This window comes from Pteropus medius, unplaced genomic scaffold (assembly GCF_902729225.1).
Source record: "Pteropus medius unplaced genomic scaffold, Ma_sr-lr_union100, whole genome shotgun sequence".
NCBI classification, from domain to species: Eukaryota; Metazoa; Chordata; class Mammalia; order Chiroptera; family Pteropodidae; genus Pteropus; species Pteropus medius.
The window spans coordinates 3,969,371-3,987,678 of record NW_024354875.1 but is presented as its reverse complement, the minus strand read 5'-3'; the positions used below and the strand labels follow the sequence as shown (position 1 = coordinate 3,987,678).

General features: G+C 38.5%; 1 protein-coding gene across 2 annotated transcripts in view; it reads left to right on the top strand.

Moving 5' to 3' along the window:
* Positions 1-18,308, top strand: part of AGFG1 (ArfGAP with FG repeats 1) — a 63,467-nt gene that overhangs the window by 18,238 nt on the left and 26,921 nt on the right. The window lies entirely within an intron of this gene.

Here is an 18,308-nt window from a genome sequence, read left to right as displayed (position 1 = left end):
CTTTCTCCCTGTTTACAGTCATGATCGATTGATTCTTTATTCTTGAATCAGAAATTTATTAATCGCCTACTGTGTACTAGGGACTGTCCTCGGGTGCTTGGGGTACAGTGTTCAGCAAAGCCAGACATGATTTGTACCCTTACATAAAGCTCACAGTCTAGTGGGGGAAAATTTTCTTTTTTTTCAATTCCATTTCAGTATAAGAGTGAGAAAGGGCTTCAGTTTGGAGTTGCAAATCCTCGGGAATATAGAGACAGTATTCTTCAAGCAGTTATACTTACTATTTAAATAGACCCTATTTTATGATTTAGGCCTTTTAGGCAGTGAAAATCTCATCTTTGAGAAAGATTGGAGCTATTTTTTAATCAGAAACAAGCACTGCCACAACTGAAAATATTTTTGTTTCTCAAAAAATTATAATTCAGAATTCACGTGACAGTTTAAAATCCAGATATCATTTTATGATATATTATACTCATAACTTATTATGAGATTAAATAGGACACTAGTTGTTATTTCCTAAATCTTCCTGTCCTATAATAAGTGTTGGTTATTCTCGGTATATAATAGTGGACTTTGAAAAATGGAATGCCAGTATCAGAAAGAGCCTATGGGACATTATCAGAACAAAGACAGTGAGCTTTTGAATGAATCCTGAATCAGTGCATGGAACTGTCATTTCTTTTAAGTTTGATTTAAAACTGAGCAATCTAACTTAGACTGCTTCTCTGTAGAGGAATTGATAAAATTGGGCAGGGCTTGTTAAATATTCCTTGAAGCATAGTGGTCTTGTGCATAAAGGATTAGATTTGGACCTTGTGGGTTAAGAATGTTGGACAAGATGCCTTTGAGTCTCAATTTCTACAGTTGTAAAATAGTAACAATGATATCTTTATATAGAAAGGTTAGAATACTTTGATCTCAGAACTGTGAAAATTCCCAGAATATTTCTTGTTGAATGATATAGATATTCAGATTTTTATTGAATTAGAATCTAAGGTAATGGATGTAATAGGAGAAGGATTATCAATATTTCCTTCACTCTTTGCTCAGAGTGGTTTTCATTGGGAGTTTTTAGTTGTCATAGAACACAATAGTGTCATTTACATTACTATATAGGTTTTGTATTTAAACTGTTGGAGAATTTAAACTTTGAATTTATAGCTTAAATAATAATAAAAACTGGCAGTTCTTTTACATATTCAGTGTCATCATTGAGTGGCAGAGTTAAGATATGTATATGGTACCCCAGGATTTACGGTTACCTTGTTGGATTGCTCTCCCAGGTCACATATTTGTTTTTCTCCAGCTTGTCATTCCTCTCAGACATTCTAGCTCCCTCTCACCTCTCAGCTTTTCTTGTTTCTTTCTTTTCATTAAGTGTGTTATCTTTTTTTAAAAAATCTTATCTGCACCTAATTAAAAATATGAATTGTTAGACTTGTTTGTTCTTTTTAAAACATTTTATTATGGAGAAGGTTATATATCTATACAAGTAGACAGAATAATGTAACAAACTCCCATCAGCTTATAGTCCTGTCCCTTTTTTATTATTTTGAAGCACATCTAAGTCATACAGTTTCATCTGTAAGTTCATCAACTAATGTTATCCCTAAAAAACAAGGATTTTAAAAAACATAACCACAATACCATTTTTGTGTCCATAAAAGTTAACAGTAATCTAGTTCTGTAGCCAGTGTTCAAATTTCCTTTAGTTGTATAAATTTCCTTTTTTTCCTTTCCCTTAAGAGTCTTTTTGACTCAAGATTCAAGGCAGGCCTACATGTTACGAGTGGAAATATGGGTTTTAAAACTGTACTTCTGATAAAGGATTGCAGACTAAGTGGGTCATGGTCCAACCTGCAAAGGCCTGGCTGGGACAAAGTGGCTTCTTGGCGTCTGTATCACTTGCCTTGTGGGATAGAGACACATTTGGTTCTGGACTGGGAGATGGGGCGGTCTCAGACCAAGTGGCTACTCTGGGTCTGGGTACCCTTTAACCTGGGGGCCTTGCCATCTTAAGTCCCTGGGAAACAGGTACTTAGACGACTTCTAGGCCTTGCAGCAAACTCTCGACACAAATGCCCATAGTATACATCTGAATTGTAGTCCTTCACTTGTGTCTTTTTTATTGCTTTAGCATCAGCTGCTACTCTGGCTCTGGAAATTGACGTTGGGTTCTTTCTACAGAGCAGGAATCCTGTTTGGCTGTTAGGATAAAAACTGGCATCTCTTCAAGAAAGGATGCCATCTGGTTGTAGGGTGCATTATCAGCTGGTAAGAAGAAAACTTGAAACAAGTTCTGGGCCCATAGAATTTTGAGGAATTGCTGACGTTACTGAAGGTTTCTTTATTTTGTTCGATGACATTTAAGCCATTCTGCACAGGCAAGATCAGCTATGTATAGAGAGTAGCCAGAGGCTATGTCTGGTAGGAACTTCTTGAAGATTTAGATACGTTTTGTCAGTCTTCTACTGGACCCTGGATACGGCTGGTTCCCCTAGGATGACCTCATACTGGCCTGTAATGCTGAGATCTTTCCTAGGATGGAGTGGCTGCGAGCCCTCACCTTCTGGTACCAGAACTTGTTTTTTTTTTTGCCACCGATTGCAGTGTGGTGCAGGTGAGTGGGATCTCCTGGTAGCGTGAGAGCTGTGGTGCAGCAGCTGCTCTGCTTGCAAGGGGCCTGGTTGGGCTACCTGCTGGATTGTCTCTCAGAGCCCCTCTCTCATGATGACAGTACAAGATTCTGGTTTCCATCAGAGGCTGCTCAAAGCTACAGCACAGCAGCCAGATCTGCCTGTCTTCCCCGCCACAACATTTTGTTATGAAATATTTAAATATACATAAAAGTTAAAAAATTGTTCAGGGAGAATAAACATTGTGCTGCTATATTTGCTTTAGGTACATATACTTACATATCTATCCATTTGTCATCCACCTTATATTTTTCTTGAATTTCAAAGTAAGTTGCAAACAGTAGTTCACATCACCCCTAAGATCTTTAGTATATCATTAATTAGAATTCATTATTTGTTAATTTTTTTAAGGTACAATTTACATAATATTGAAATATAAAAATCTGAAGTGTACCGTTGGAAGAGTTTTGGTAAATGCAAAGCCCTGTAAAGATATACTCCAAAGCCCTATAAAGATAAAGAACATGACCATCATTCCAAAAAGCTTCTTGACATCCCTTTCTCTTTAATCGCTCTCCCTTCCAAGGGCAGCTACTGTTTTGATTTTTATTCATATTCATCTAAGTAAAATATTAAAGAATATGCTTTTTTTGGTATGAAACGTCTTTTGAGAGTTAGGCATGTGGATGCATGTAGCTTTTTTTTATTACTGAGTGCTATTCTGTTACATGAATATCAGAATTTATTCATTCTTTGTGAGATACATGTTTTGTGAGTATTTTCTTCTGGTCTGTGGCTTTCTCATTAATTTTCTTGTTCGTGTCTTTTGATAAGCAGAAGTTTGTCTTTTTGGTGAAATGTGTCAATTCTTACTTTTGTAATTGCTTTCTCCACTCTGTCTTACGAAATCTCTGCCTGCTCTCAAATCATGAGAATAGTCTCATTTTATTTTAGAAGATTTGAAAACTTTAGCTTTTATGTTTACATCTATGCCCCAGCTCAGATTAATTTTAGCATATGATCTGATGGAGGTCAAGGTTCATATTTTTCCATGAATCTATATAGTTTTCCAGCTCCATTCGTTAAAAACACTTTCCTCAATGCCTTTGTCAAAAATGAAATGACCTTATAAGTATGGATATGTTTCTGCACTCTCTATTCATTTATTTATTCCTTGGTACTTAGGCCAGTGTCACACTGTGTTGAAGTCAGTCTTGAAGTCAGGTAGTGCAGGTCTTCCAATTTCATTTTTTAAAAAATTGCTTTACATATTTTAGGTCACAAGTTGGCAAACATGGCCACCCAGCCAAATTTGGCCTGTTGCTTGTTTTTATAGGGCCCATGTGAGTGATCTACCATTGTTTGACATCCAGGCCAAGTTCGGTTTTCCTACTCTGCCCTTGTCATCCCTGTCCCCTCTGGCAGCTTCTGGTACCAAATGGCAGAACCTTGTTTGGGAGTTGATGACTCAGTGACTTTTGGCCAGCCGCTCAGATTGAAATGATTGGCCCTTCAGGGAGGACAGAAAGGAGCATTGGGATCTGAGTGTCACTGAGACAGAGACTGAAAGTGACCAGGTTGGTTATTCAAATTATCTGTTTCTCGTATCAGTTTTGATGAATTATATTTTTCAGGGAATTTGCCCAAGTTATCTAAAGTGTCATATTTATTGATATAAATTGATTTCAAGTAGTCCCTATTTTGTAATATTTATAGGGTCTACAATAATTTTGATCTTTATTATTTCTTCCGTTTACCCTAGGTTACTTGCTTTTTCTTTGTTAAGGTAGAACTTAAGGTCATTGATTTAAGAGCTTTTCTAATAGAAATTTAAAGCAAATTTCTTGAAGCTCTGTTTTAACTTCTTTGTACAAATTTTGGTATTTTTTTTTTGTTTAGTGCTGAATGTAGAGTATTATCTGATATTTATATTGTTCTTATGTAGTGATAGGCCATGTTGAAGCATTTTAGCTTTGATTTTCAGAGTGTGTCTTTAATGTACCCATGTATGGGTGGGTGGGTGGGTGTGTGTGTGTCTGTGTCTGTGTGTGTGTGTCTGTCTGTCAATCATTGGGGTTTACTGAGCCTCTTGATCTATAAATTTGTCTTAAGTTAGAAAAATTTTGACCATTTTTCCTTCACTTTTTTCTGCTTCATGCTCGCTCAGCTCACCACTCGAGGCTTCAGCGGTGTGCATCTAGTCATTTCGTTATTGTCTCACCGTTCCCCGAGGCTCTGTTATTTTTTTTCCTCAATCTTTCTATTCTTCAGATTTCGATTTTCAAGTTTACTACCTTTTTCATCTCCACTCTCCAGGTTTCAGATTGACGATTTTCTATTTATTCCCACCTGACTCTTCCAAACTCCAGTTTTTACTTTGGAGTTAATTTGATATGTTTTTTAGTTCTAGAATTTGCATTTGGTTCTTTTCTGTGGTTTCTGTTTCTTTGCTAAGATGTTATACAGTTTTATTCATGGTAAGCATGTTTTGTTCGATGCTCTTCAGTGTAGGTGTTCTAGCTGCTTTAAATCATGTCTGCTAATTGCGAAGTCTTCATCATCACAGATCTGTCTCTGCTGATTGCCTTTGTTTTTGATTATGGGTCATACTTTCTTGTGTCTAGTGATTTTGATTATATTCAGAACATTGGCAATGGTGTATTTGTGTAGCCTCTGGATTTTCTTTTGTTTCTCCAAAAAGTATTGGTTTTGTTTATTTGTTTGTTTTATTCATCGTTTAGTTTACTTTAGCAAACTGCTTCTTCTGGTGGATGTCAACTAAAATCCCTACTCAGTCCCTTTAGTCTTTAATTGAACTGCTTGAAGTCCGCCCTGTATATGCTCCCCGGTCTGGGCAAAGTCTGTACACAGGTTTCATAGCTCCTACTCTCTGATCCCTTCCCTCCTTGGATTTACCCCTCGCTTTCCAGTTGTGGTGGTTGTGGTGAACTCTGTCTTTCAGCTTTATGGGGTTCTACTGAGTTTTAGCAGCCCTGCATGGCACTGGCTTAGGCCTGATTTCAAGTGATGATCCTTAAAAAACAGCGAATAGGTAGTATCATTTCTTTCTTGAAATTCCTCTCTAGTTTCTGTTTGCTTGTGGTGGTTCATGAGTCTTCTGATAGATTTTATAATGTGTCCAGAGTTGTTTTCTGCTGGAAAACTGGGTTTCAATATGAGCTACTCTGACAGTCCTGGAGATTGAACCTACTCGGCTTAATTTTTAACTTGCCCTCTGGTTATTTGCTGCTGTTCTCTCTCCCCTCTCTCCCCTCTCTCCTTCCTTCTGCCTCCCTTCTCTTCTCCCTTCCCCCTCACTTTTCCCTTTCCCCCTCGCTAAGCCCAGTCATGTCAGCGGTTTTCCATTTTCTGGACCTCGATGCTTCTGTCCACATAGTGCCAGTATTCCTCTGCCATCTCAGTTACCTATAAATTGGTAGTTGAATTTAGTAGCTGCTTAAGATTCACATTTAATTTGGGGAAGGGGAGGTTCATAGGTTGGGTGGTATGTTCTTTTATGAAGAGATGCACTTTGGGAGGTGTGTGTGGTTATGTTAGCTGTTAATAGTAACTATGCCTACTCTAATAGTAACTCTTAATTACAGATTGTAAAATGGTGATATTCTAATTTAGTGATTTTTCCAAATAGTCTGGGAACCTGTTGGGGATGTTTGAGATTTTTTCAGGGGTTCTGATGCAGGACGGGGTGAATCCCCCCCGAGTAGATTCAAGTCCTACACTGAGGTAGAGAGGCTCTTGATGGAACACAGCAAAGAATCCAAGCACACATCAGAGTCAAAAGGAAGATTTATTAGCGAAGGAATAACGCTCCATAGACAGAGCGTGGTCTCTTCTCAGAGACAAAGAGTGAGAGAGTAGAGAAGGTCAGAGAGACAGAGAAAAGACAATGGGGGGACCCCATTCTGGGAATTCAGTTTATGTATCATTCTTAGTTTCTATGACTTAACAGTGTGAAGACTTTGTTTACCTCTTTTCCTGTGATGGTATGGGTATGCAGTGTGACAGGAATGCGTACATAGGGAGAATGCCTCTTGGCAGTCTCCAGCTTCCTCCTGGATTTTGGCCCTAGGGAATAAATGTAGGTTTGACTTGAAGACTGTTTTCCCTTCATGGTATGAGTAAATGATTGGTTAGTAAGCCGAGCAGAAATCTTCCTTTGGCCTGGCTGCGGGGCTGGTCAGCACATTGCAGTATCTGAGTATAGCTTGATTTAACATTTAGTTCTCATGCCTCCTCCTTACATTATTAGTTCCATAAGGTCAGAACATTTTAATAGTAATTCTCAGGCTGTTTGCTGTTTTTACTCCCATTCTCATGAGCATACAATGGAGTTTTCCAGAAGCTACACAACGTAAAAAGGCAGAAGAAGATGAGGAATCACTGTCTTCTCTTTAACCAGGCGTTAATGAAATGTGCAAAAATATAAAACAGTGCCATTCTTTTCAGTAATTTTTTTGTTTTAGAAAATATAGCTTCATATAGCTTTTTTTAAATACGTAAAAGGTAGTTACGTCAACATGCAGTAGTTTTATCGTTATTCTTTAAGTACATTAAAACGACTCAGAAATATCAGTAGATATAGTGCATATAAACAAAGCCATTTGTGGTCCTCAGTTTATGTATCATTTTACCTGTTTTCAAAATAATGAGTTAGTTCCATAGCATCTTCCAACTATTAGGATTTTTTGGTCCTATCACTATGAAATTATTTATTTGATATGTTTCAGTCAGTTGCAGTTATTCTTATTGATGTTCAAATTGTCCCATTTGGATAATCTGTTTTGGAAACCTACTTAAAGTTCACTTCTTCTGCAGATCTCATTTTTACTTAGAAGAGCTTTGCCTGCATAGTTCTTTTTTCTTTTTTAATTAACCTGTGAGCCACCCATATATTTTCAAATGTTCAAAGAAAGTTAATTGTTTCTTCTCCTCCTTATGATTGATTTGCATAGGATGTGGTACAGGTCAAGTTTGCATCAGAGGCTTGTTTTGTGTTTGGGCCAGTGTGTCTCTGTTTCTTAGCCAGAAAGTTGCATTCCCAACCTTAGTCAGCTGCCTGGCAAGTGCATGCCTTTAGTCACCAGGACAACCAGACAAAGAGTGTCAGTACAGATCTATCACTTATCATTGAGCCTTAGATTGACCTAAACAATGAATGAGTAGTGTTGGTGTTAGAGGTATTGATGCTGCCCCTAAAACATTGATAACCAACAAACAGTTCTTATTTCATATCAAGACAAGTAAGCTCTTCTTAGTATTCATTTCTACAGGAAATGTGATAGGACAGAGCAGCTTGCCCATTCTTGCTCCCTTGCTCAACTACTCATTTGTTCTAGTTGTATTATGGGAAATGTTAAAAAAAAAAAAGTAAAACTTAACTCTGTAGCAAGACAGAAACATAAGCCTTTGGTTAATTTTTCCTTCTTGGTAAGCTTGATTATCAGAGTCATACTATCTTTGGGAATGAGAATGCTTTGCTTTAAGAGGCTTCACAGGTTAAGTTTAGAACAATTGGAACTAAGACACTGGTGGGAATTTTTTTCCTTTTTAGAGAATGATTCTAAAATTCATTTAAAAGAATGAAAAAGTAAAGCTAGCCGGGAAGAATTTATACAACAGAGAGTAAATAGGGTTAGCTCTACTTAGATATTAAATATATCTCTGTAGGCAATAATGTGCAGTATTAACTTAATAATAATCATACTCTAGTGCAAGATGCGGCACAGTTCTGTGGACTAGCTCCTGAGATGTACTCTAATCTTTATGTATTTTAAATATGTATATGAAGTTGTTATAAAAGTAAATGAAGTTCATTGGTCCAGTGTGGTTATTCAGTAAACGGAGAGTCAATTAGAATGTTAAATGACATGGTATACCAAAATGAATTTCAGAAAAATTTTAGAGTTAAAATTTTAAAGCCTAAAAATTTAGAAAATAGTTTCAAAGTATCGCCTTATAAGATACTTATTAATTTTAAAGTGAGAAAGTATTGACTTGACTATGGTAATTTTAACCAAGTCATCAAAGTTGATATCACCAGGAATAGGGCAAATTGACATCACGTGCCTCCTGATAAGATGCACTGAGAAGGGTACAACATCACTTATGGTATTTTTTTTACCCCAAAATGTATAGCATGAATTGAATCATGAGGAAACATAAATTAAGGGACATAGTACAAAATAGTACAAAATTAGGGGACATAATACTGGCCTGTACTCTTCAAAGCTGCCAAGATCATGAAAGACAAAGACAGATTAAGGAACTGTTCTAGATTAAAGGAGACTCAGGCAGGACAGTTTTGGATTCTGTACCAGGAGAGCCTTTTCCTTTTGTTCCAGAGGACATTATTTAGATAATATAAAATGTTGATTTTCTGATATTGATAATTTTGCTATGGTTGTTATACAAAAGTGTTTTATTTTTAAGAGGTACATATTTATAGGTAAAGATTCATGTCTAAGTGGTTCAGAAAAAAATGTATCTATCTTGAGAGAATGATAAAGCAAATGTTAACCTTAGAAACTTCAAGAGTATGCAGGGCTTCTTTCTACTACACTTGTAACTTTTCTGTAAAACAAATTATTTAGTAACTAAAAAACCAGGCAAAACTAAATTATAGTGTTTCTGGATGTATAAACTTAGAAGTGGACACAAAGAAATGATTACCTCAAAAATTAGTAGAAAACGTAGCTATGTTTTTAACATTTAAATGTGTAAGGACTTTGTACACTAAAAGTAGTAGAAGAAATCAAAAAGTAAAAATTGATAAATGTGACTAGCTAAAACGTGGAAACTTGTTAAAGACATAGCAGACAGAATAATAAGGGAAACAAATCTTTTTGTTACCCATACAGGGTAATTTACATGTCATCTTAGTTTGAGAAAGTGGGGCAATTGATGACTTTTCTTGAAACTTCTGTGGCTTCAAAACGATAAAATAACTCTTACATTTATAAAATTCTATAATTTAGAATGCACATTCATGAATGAATGTGTGTTTAGGGGTGGAGAGTGCTTATCAAGCTCATGTTTCTCACTGAAGGAAGAAAGGGGGAAGGCTCCCTGCCCTGGGAAAACCACAAAACACACAACACAGAGCTGCTTGGACCAGGAATGGACACTTAACCATAGGAGTCAGCGGCTAATCAGACACTCTTAAAAAATTGAAGTAAGGGTCACAGGAGGCAGGATTCACTTGACGAAATCACTTGAATGGAAAAGGCAGTGTATAGTTGGGCCATGTGCAGTCTAACAAATAAAGAAAATTGTACTAAGATAGCAGGAGAAGGAATTAGACATAGTATGAGAAGCAGAAGTGATAAACTGTGTTTGGGGGTGGAGGTAAGTAAGGGAGGGCTAAGGAAACAGACACTCAGACCACCACCTTGGTCCCAGATGGCTTCCTCTTTGCAACCCAGGTTCCCATAAACTTTTTCTCTTGTGTTCTTGAAGTGTTGCTGTATGCTTCCCCTACACTTGTTTTATCTGACCTAGCGTGGCTGAATTTTCGTTCTTCACACCCTTACTCAGTTGTATGTGACATGGAGACAGTAAGTGAAATAAGGTCTGGAGTGTGCCGTGAGTTGTGTATACTGCCTTGTACTGAGTCTCCACGGTTGGTGTCCCAGTCATGCCACCATTCTCTTTGACAACCCACGGACACTTGCTATTTCCACCGCACTTTATTTCTCTCTAGTGCTCCAAGTATTTGTTTCTTTTATCTTTTTATTTCTTTGTACTTATCAGTTATTTAGAAAACAAGTGTGAAATATCTATTAATGCTCCCTGAAACTTATCTGGTACATTTTCTCTTTTATTCTCAAGGGAATAGTTATATGTAGTAATTGGCCCTGAGTCCTCACTCTTGGCAAGATCTTCCTCCAGGGGAAGAAAGGCTTCTTTCATTTTATGCTCATCATTCCACTGTTCCCCATGCACATTGTAAAACCAGTCTCTAAAACAGGCTTTTCTTTATTATCCCATTGAAATCGTTAGTATTCTTGGGTGCTGGGGTGGTGTCATCGTAAACCCTCAGCTGCAGATCATGTCATAGAACAGAGAGAGCCGGTCTACCCAGAGGTAGCAGAGATACGCTGAACACCGAGAATGGTGCTGTCCAGGACAGGAAGCTAAGGCGCGAAAGCCCGAAGTCCCCGACGGCTCGTAGGTTACAGATCACAAGACACCGTGGGTTAAGGGTTCGGGATTGTGCTGGGAGCCGATTGGCTAGAGGTGAGGTAGGCTGATGTTATTTCTTCAGATCTTGAGGACAGTTCTGAGGTCTTTTCTGGGGTCCCTCTGTCCAGTCCGTGGGAAAGTAGCCAGGGGGTTGTTCCACCTTAGGACTTAGGAACCGAAACATAACTTAGGTCAAGGTGTCATCTTTAGCTCGCTAAAGGTCCGGACGTGTGACCATAAGTCAGGTCTGAGCTGCTGGCTTCTGCTGCTTGGCGGGGTTGCTGATGATCCGGGGGTTGGGGGACGGGGGAAGGCTGGGTCTCTGATGGGTGTAGAAAGAGATGATTTCTAGAGCTGGGGTTTCAAAGTAAATTTAATCAAAGTCAGAAGGACCCTCAGCTTCAGTAAGTAAGACTTCTTCTGTAAAGGGGCAGCTAGTGTATGTTTGGCTTTGTGGACCATACAGTGTCTGTTGCAAGTACCAGCACAGCCGCCTAGACCTTAGATGAGCAAGTGGGCGCGGCGATGTCCCCTTAAACTGCAGCTGCAGCTGCTGCCATCGGCCAGACTTAACCCGTGAGGCGTAATTTACTGACCTCTGGCCTATATATGATGAGACTCTGGATCGGTTAATTTATTACTTCTGAATGAGTAAGTTGGTAAGCTGAATATTCTAGATCAGTGTATTTTAGAGGGAAAAGAGATCATTTCTACTACATGTATATTTCAGGGCTCTTAAGTTGCTTTCAGTCATGCAGCAGATATTTATTTAGAGTCTGCTCTATCAGGCACTGAGAGTACAAATAATGGTGAATCAGAGAAGGTTCCTGCCTCATGAAATTCACCTTTAGAAATTGTGAGATAAAGGGTGTGAAAATAGATACTCTGAGGTTTGGCTTGGGGGATGTTGCCCCTCCGGATTGGTGGGTCAGGAAGGACTTTCCGAGGAGGCCTGTGGGGGAAGAGTGATGATCACACAAGATGAGTTTGGAGAGTTCATCTGGGGTTGACTCCTTCCTGCAGGGGAGGAGCGGGGGAGGCTAAATAGGCCAAATAGGCCCTGACAAAGAATTTGGTTCTTACGCTAAGGAAGTCATTATAAGGTAGTTTGTGCTTAAGGTAAAAAAATGAGATGAAATAAATTGGATTTGCTGTTTCTTAAATCCGATAATCTTTCACGTATTCATATGTTTCTGGTTCACAAAGGCTCTGGTGTCTTAGTAATCTGCACGTACAGCCTGTGTGTTCCTGTTTTCAGTGACTCCGTTACATATGTTCTAGTTTTTGCTAGCACATTTTTATAAAACCATACAGTAGTAGGTCACAAAAAATAATTTTTCTCCCATCTTCTAAATTCCCACTGGGCTAATAATCGAATTAACATGAGACAGATTAACAGGAGAAAATGTCCAACATTTATTATGGATGTACATGCAGTGATGCTATGAGAATATGAGACCTGAAACTCATTAGGCAGTTGAGGTTTATGTGCCATTCTGGACAAAGGAAAAGGAGGGCAGGGGTCTGCGATTTCTAAGGGAAAGTAGGCAATTCACAGGTAGAGGAGAAAGAGCAAAATATGTGGTGAACAAATTCTTGCTAGGTCACCCAGAAACGGTGGGACAGAGGGAGGACTAAGAGATAGGCTTTGCTAGATTTCTCCCTGGCTGCCATATCGCGTTTGTATTATGGGGCTACGGTGATGCTCCCTTCCTTTAAGCAGGTTTTTCTTTCTTAATTCCTTTAGGCAGGTAAGGGGGAGGGTCAAAGGTTCTTCCTGAGATTTTGTTTCTTAATAATCACCTTAAAATTAACATCTCAACAAGCATATTTTGGGGTGGCCAGACTTTGAACCCCTTCACATTCCTAAAAAGATTTCCAGTTACCCTGTATGGATATGAAAGTTGGACACCGAAAAGGCCGATAAAAGACAAAATTAAGTTTTCTGCTTAGGGCATAAAATGAGAAGGCGAAGTTCTTTGGAAAAGACAGTAATGCTGGGAAAAATAGAAGGCAGCAGGAAAAGAGGAAGACCAAATATGAGATGGACTGACTCCATAAAAGAAGCCATAGGAAGCAGCCTGTATGAGGTGAGCAGGGCCATTGAGGACAGGACATTGTGGACATCACTCATCTGTGGGGTCATCAGGCGTCAGAGCCACCTCAAGGGCACATAACACATACCTAAAAAGATGTATATAAATGCAGGACCAATCATTTCTCTTGCATAAGGCATATGGATAGTGTTTTTGATTCTTCAAGCATTTAGTGAGTATACATATAGATTCTTTACATGGCCCAGTACTGAGAAACACCTATCAGTTGGTGGTCTACAACTATTAGCATAATCACGCTAATGTAGGCTGGATGAGCATAGGAAATGTTAATAATGTACTTGTTTATCCAATAATTAACTTAGGTCATGGCAGTATTTGATGTATTGAAATACATGAAAATATGAGATATTTTTCTGATTGTAGATTTTTAGAGAAAAGTAATTTACAGTAAAAAAATTAATTTTCCTTTTAGAGCAAAATAATATGTTGATAATAGAATTTTGTATAAATTCATGGTAGCTCTCTAGAGAGCTTCTAATGGTATTTCCCAATTGTTAATATTTATTTCTGTTCATTTTTACTTTCTGCCTCCAAGAAGTGGATATTAGTTACTTGTTTCTAGAATTTTGTAATTCTTTAAGTTTCCTATTATTCCTGTATTTTGCGGGCCATATTATGAAATGTAATTATGTTACATACAGATGGAGGCAGTAATCCTCCATCTTTCCAGTCAGAGAAAGGACAAAAAAGAGAGTGTGAAATCTAGTTGGATGTATATAGATTGGCTTAATGAAAAAAGATTTTCTAATTCCAGAGCATTTTTCTGTCCTTCCCATATTTTTATATCTTTCTACTTAGAGGCTGCAAGCAGAGTCGTTTCACATTGTTTATTCTGTGTATCCTTTTTATGAAAACAAGGGTTTGCCTGAGTAAATGTAAAAACCAATTCCAGCAAGTTTCTGCTCTATTTTGCTGTCCCTCAGAGCATTACAAAACTATCATATATCATCACTATCCTTACCTATTTTCCTTCTCAAACCTGATACAACACTGTTTTCTTACCCTTTTATATATGAGTAATTGAGAATCACTATGGCCGTTTCCTATTTTTGGTGTTCATAATTGAGTTCGTTAAATTGCTTGCACAGCATATATTTGTTACAATGATTTGGGTGCTCTGTTGGGATGCCTTCCGCCTGCCCTTCTTATTTTAGTCTTTACCGTGCTCTGGCTCCAGGCAGCTGCTTTGTCTAGATACACAAGTAGGCTTTCTTGCCTCGTGGCTTCTGGTTGGGCCCTGATGATGGAGGACATTGTCAGCGGATCAAAGAAAGGAAGGAGGGAGAGGTTAGGGTACTTTCTTCTTCCCTGTGGGATTTCTGCTGCGGAGCTGCATCATTTTATTGAAGGCCACTGTGCCCATCCAGTAGCCCTCTTAGTTCAGGTTCTGCTGACCTCTCCCTCCCGTCCCCTCCTCTGTGCTGCCCGCGGGCGGGTGTGCTGGGCCCTGCTGTTGCTAACCCTGGGAGCCTGTCCTCTCACTTGGGATTTCCTCACAGCCACCTGCGGTTTGTAAACAGTCTTTTTATTAAACTACCCAAATTGAGCGTGCCATCTGTTTCCTATAGCAATCTTGACTGATAAATACACTTTAAAAGATTTTAGAGTCTGTCAGTGGCTATTATAATTGCAATTCTGAAGTGGATTAGCAGTAGAATAAGGAAAAAAATATTCTGACAATTTCATGAATTTTTTTCTCTTGGCTGATGTGTGATTTTATTTTTAATTCCTCCATAAGATCTGTTTTTGATTATTATCAACCTGTTTATTGAACAATTACTGTGGCATTACCCATTGTTTTAAGCATTGTGGCGAATTCAGAAGTAAATGAGACACATGCTCAGTAATTCTGCTGTAAGGCAGTTTGTAATGGGTTTCGTGTGAGAGGCGCAAAGTCCTGTAGACTCAGAGGAGGTTGTCCCGTTTGACTCTGTCTGCCGCAGGGTTGAGGGGAGAGTGTTTCCTGTGTCCTGGCGAGACCTCCACGCGCAGTCCTTGCTTCTTACGTCGTCACTCTGTAACCCACTCAGACCGCTTACAAGACCAGGCCCCGAAGTAATAATAACCAACACTATTTGAAGTTCGTTATATATGCCCGCTCTGGGTGCAAAACGTATATTAACTCAGTGAATCTTTCCAACGTTCCTGCGAAGCGCAGGTTCTGTTATTAAACAGAGTTGGAATTCAAACTCGGGCAGGCTGGCTCCCTGGTGTAGGCTCATGATTACCACAAGCACCGCAGCACTGTGTTTATTATTTTACTAAAACAAAAAATAAAACAAGCAGAAAGGAGAACTCGATTCTATCGTATCGGCAAATCTACAAACTTGAAAGAGCAATTTTAGTAGAATGGTGGGAACAGAAGCCAGCTTTTCAAGGACTGAAATGTGAATGGGTCACAAGGAGATGGATGTAGAGACTGTGACATTATCCCAGATGTGTCCTTGGAACACTGTCTCTGTGAAATGAATCTTGCTGAATAACAGGTTTAGTGGCTAAGTAAATTTGAGAAATGCTGAAAGCCATATGTAGTGTGTGTATATATATGGAAAGGAAGTTTCCATCTGCTGGCCTAGATTTTACTAAAGCATTGTTTTTCAGACTCTGACCTATTTCACAATCACCTGGAGAGCTTGCTAAAACAGATTGCTGGCACTGCCTCCAGAAGTTCTGATTTCATAGGTCTTGGGTGGCTCCTGAAATTTTGCATTACAAGTTTTTAGGTAACTCAGAAACTGCCAGTCCAGGCAACGGGGGAATTACATTTTGAGAGTCACTTCACTTGAGTAAAATTCAACTGCCAAGAGTGGCAGGCATAGTTAGGATTTTGAGCAACATAGAAAATAGCCATTGTGGGGTAACAGTCAAAAATAAGAGCTGGCTAAGAACATCAAGGAACTTTGAGAGTGAGAGAGCATTACCTGTAGTGGGCACAAGCAGCTAGTCTTAATGATTTTTCCCTAGCAGTTTGGCCTGTCTGAGAGCAGGAGCAGAACTACTAGCACTTAGTACAGGATTTTAAGTGAATCCAACAGGCTGCTAATGTCAGATATTTATAAAGTCTAGCACCAAGGACTCCGTCTTGCTTTGTATTACCGTGATGAGTGTAAGACAGTACCTTTATCATCTGTGACAGTACCTTTATCGTCTGTCTTTAACCCTTCTTCTTCTTTTTATTTGTATGTTTATTATTTATGATTCGTTAATTATTCTTAGTTTAAAACATTGTACATGGTAGTTAATAGGGCGTTTAGAATGCCAGACGAAATGTCTACGGTATTTCGTGTTCTGAACTGATTCTGTCAATTATAGATAATAATGCTTTGGCTGTGGGCAAATGACTACCATGTCTTTTGTTTTCGTGTTTCGAATTTTTTAAATAGAAGAATTATAAACTTACAGTCTTCCCTTTTTTGAATGTAATTGTAAAGCCACAGAATCTTTTAAAATTACATTTTGGGAGAATCTTTAGTTAGGTTTCTGCCTAAGGATATAGTCCCATGCGGTTCTTTTTAAGTAGCTAGATATTAATTGGCAAAGACGGGCCTCTGGAGCAGGGTTCCCTACCACACCCCCCACCCCACCACCACGGACTAGTACCTGTCTGTGACCTGTTAGGAACCAGGCTGCACAGCAGGGGGTGAGTGGCCAGCAAGGAAGCCTCATCTGTATTTGCAGCTCAGCTCCACCTCAGGTCCTCAGGCGTTAGATTCTCACAGGAGCACAGGTCCCTTGTGCCAGAGAGGTTGGGGACCAATGCTCTACAGGGTTTGTAGCATTTCTGGTAGTAAGTTGTATTACCATTCCTGGATGTCTACACTTTTCTGGATTTGCCTCCAAAATGTGTTTATAATGAGATCATGTCGTAGCCTCGGCCTCACGTGTGTCAGCTGGGAGCCGCAGGCAGTGTTGGGAAACATGCTTGGAGTACGTGATAGGAGAGGAAAAGGCAGAGTCCTTTTTCTTGTCCTTCCTCCTCCTCCCTCACCCACAGTGAGCGGGTAAGATTTGAGAAGAATGCTTCTTTGAATTCTCAAGTCTTTGTCAGCCTTTTTGAAGCGAGATACTGTGTTCTTTTCACAGTGTTATAATTGGTTACTCTTTAAAATAATATAATTTTGGAAACTTTCAGACTTGCTGAATTTTTATAGCTTTACTGAGGAATAAGTAAATAACTTGTACATGTTTAGAGTCTAATTTGATGAGTTTTGACATATGCGAGGCTATACTACAGTAAGATGGCGCACATTTTCATCATCTCCAAGACTTTTCTTGTGTCCCTTTGTGATGCATCCATTGATCTGCTTTCTATCACTAAAGATAAGTTTACATTTTCTAAAAATTTGAAAGAGTTGAAATCATACGGCATGTACTTTTGGGAGTGGGCGTCTGACTTCTCTCATTTAGCATAATTATCCTGAGTTTATTCATGTAGTTGCTTGTATCAGTAGTTCCTTTTTATTGCTGATGAGTCTTCTACTTGGATATTCCCAGATTTACCTATTTACCTGTTAATGGTGGACATTTGGGTTGTTTCCAATTTCGAGTAATTAATAAAGTTGCTGTGAACATTTGTGTACAGATCTGAGTATGGACATGTGCTTTTATTTTTCTTGGGTAGATACTTAGAAATGGAATGGCAGGGCCATATGCTAGGTGTGGTTTAAGAAACTGACACCTTTCTTGCAAAGTGCTTATACCATTACCGTTTTACATTCTTGAGAATTCCAGTTGTTCCACATTCTCACGAATGAATAATATTCTCACTAACAGTGATATATTAGTCTTATTGTTAGCCATTCTAGTGGTATCTGTGGTTATCTATACAGTGGGGTCTCCGTGTTGTTTTAATTTGCGTTTTCCACCTGACTAGTGACATTGGGCTGCTTATTTGGTGCCAGTGTCCCAAATTTTCTGCTCACTTGTAAAAAAAATTTTTTTGTCTTTTTTATAATTGAGTTGTAAGAATTCTTTTTATATTTTGAACTTTTTTGTTCTGCAAATACTTTTTATCAGTTGGTAGCTTACCTTTTCATTTTTTTAGTGTTTTGAAGAGCAGCAGTTTTTGATAAAGACCATTTTGTCAAATTTTCTTTATTCTCTTTATGTTCTTTATGTTCTATTTGAGTCCTTCATCATTTCATTTCTTTAATTTGTCTAAAAAGTTAAATATCTCAGATTCTCATGTTTTAGCCATGGTGGGAGAGGGGTATAGGAGGCAGCTGTAAAGCTAGAGTTGTATCAGCCTTATATTTTTGTTACTGTTGTTATACTTTAATAGCAAATTGTTTATGATCGCAGTAATTTTTATTCGTTCTTTTTGGCTGATTTTTAAACCTGTCAGGGATCT